The sequence below is a fragment of the Chaetura pelagica genome, unplaced genomic scaffold (genome assembly GCF_000747805.2).
Source record: "Chaetura pelagica isolate M959 unplaced genomic scaffold, ChaPel_1.0 scaffold962, whole genome shotgun sequence".
Classification (NCBI taxonomy): domain Eukaryota; kingdom Metazoa; phylum Chordata; class Aves; order Apodiformes; family Apodidae; genus Chaetura; species Chaetura pelagica.
The window spans coordinates 649,039-651,006 of NW_009952479.1; positions in this window are offsets into that span (position 1 = coordinate 649,039).

The window sequence follows — 1,968 nt, forward strand, 5'->3', positions numbered from 1 at the left end:
GGGGGGCGGGAGCCGGCGCGCGCCTCTTCCAGCCCGGCTGCATCCAGGTTACGCCGCAGCCACGTGTGGAGCAGCAAAGGGTCTGACACGGAGTGCTGGGTCAGGGGGCAAGGGGTGGCCCGTGGCTGCAGTGACCCTGGCAGGGGAGTGGACACCAGCAGCAGGCAAGGACTGAGCCTGTGTGTGGGGAGCAGAGCTCCTCCAGCTGGGGTCAGGGACCTGGGTGGGGGGCTGCGCCCTGGGGGCAAGGGGCTTCCTGCATGGCTGAGATGCTGCCAGGTGCAAGTGCCAGCACTGACCAGAGTGGCTGGGTTTGGGAGGTGTATCCCCCCCTCCTGCCAGGGTGGCTGCTTTGGGAAGTCTCTTCCCCTGCTCATGCCACCATTTCCTTCCCACAGTAAAATCAGCTGGCCCTTCCCAGTAGGCATATTGGGCTGTGCCCCCCTGACCTTCAGCTTAAATAGCCCATCCACGTGCCCCCCCAGGTATTTATAGAGCACAGTCAGATTCCTTCTCCTTGCTGTGCCAGGAAGCCAAGCTCGCCTGTGCCAACTACGCGTCCCCAGCTGCTCCTACCCCAGCACCCTTTGGCGGGGGACACAAGCTGGGTCTTAGCCTTGGCTGGCACTTGCCATCCCACTGGCAGGGCCCTGGCATGTCCTGGAGGGACAGGGAGCTGGCCAGCCTGGTGGATGGCAGCACTGTCAGCACAGTGGGGAGCCCTATGAGCTCCCACCCTGCAGCCAGCCCCTCTGGGCTCTGAGGGATGCTGGGAGGGGCTGCAACTTTGGGGCTGTCTTGGCCCTCTGCAGTGTCAGTGTCACCCTGGGGCTAGTTGGGAGCCCTCGTCCCCTCACCAGTAGGGGGAGCCGGGCGGGCAGGGATGCAGGTCCCAGAATAGCTGTGTCCACCACCCCAGCATGGCACCAAACCGGCTGCTGTGTCCTGAGCCGGTGACTAAGGCTGAACTGGCTCTGCCTGCCTGGGCACCCTGGGTCACTGCCTCGTGCCGAGCACTCACGTGCTGGTCTGTGTGTCCCTGGGCTGTGCTGGCAGCGTGACCCCAGGGACCCTTCCATGGCAGAGCTGTCCCTGTGTCACTGTCCCTGGGCTTCAGGGTGCCATGGCCTTGCTGGTCCTGGGGGACCCAACCTTGTCTCTGGACACTGAGTGCTGGGACCACCCTGGGGCCATGCAGTCTGCTCCCCCAGCTGGCCAGGCTACGCAGGCATTTGGCTGGGGACCTCATCAGAGACTGGTTTAATTAATGACAGTGGGACAAACACTGTGGTGCTCTCAGGACACTGCTGGCAGATTTTAGCTGTCCTGGTGCTGTCTGGGTCACAGGAGCCTGGGCAAGGCCAGCCTGTGCCCACAAATATGAGGGTGGGCAGGGTCTGAGACAGCGCTGGCCAAGGGCGACTGGTCTGGCACACCCAGCAGGGTGGGGTGGGCAATTCTGGCCTTGCTGGTCCTGGGGGACCCAACCTTGTCTCTGGACACTGAGTGCTGGGACCACCCTGGGGCCATGCAGTCTGCTCCCCCAGCTGGCCAGGCTACGCAGGCATTTGGCTGGGGACCTCATCAGAGACTGGTTTAATTAATGACAGTGGGACAAACACTGTGGTGCTCTCAGGACACTGCTGGCAGATTTTAGCTGTCCTGGTGCTGTCTGGGTCACAGGAGCCTGGGCAAGGCCAGCCTGTGCCCACAAATATGAGGGTGGGCAGGGTCTGAGACAGCGCTGGCCAAGGGCGACTGGTCTGGCACACCCAGCAGGGTGGGGTGGGCAATTCTGGGGCGACCTTTCCTTGTCACCCACTATGAGGGTGCTGCTGCATTGCTGCCCTGTGTCTGCCAGAGCCCCGTCCCTGTGGTGACAGCGTGTGTCGTCCAGCTGTGAGTTAGGGAGGGCAGGGGGTTCACTGCAGGCAGCCGGGTCCACGCCAGGGTGGGAGCACCTGGGGG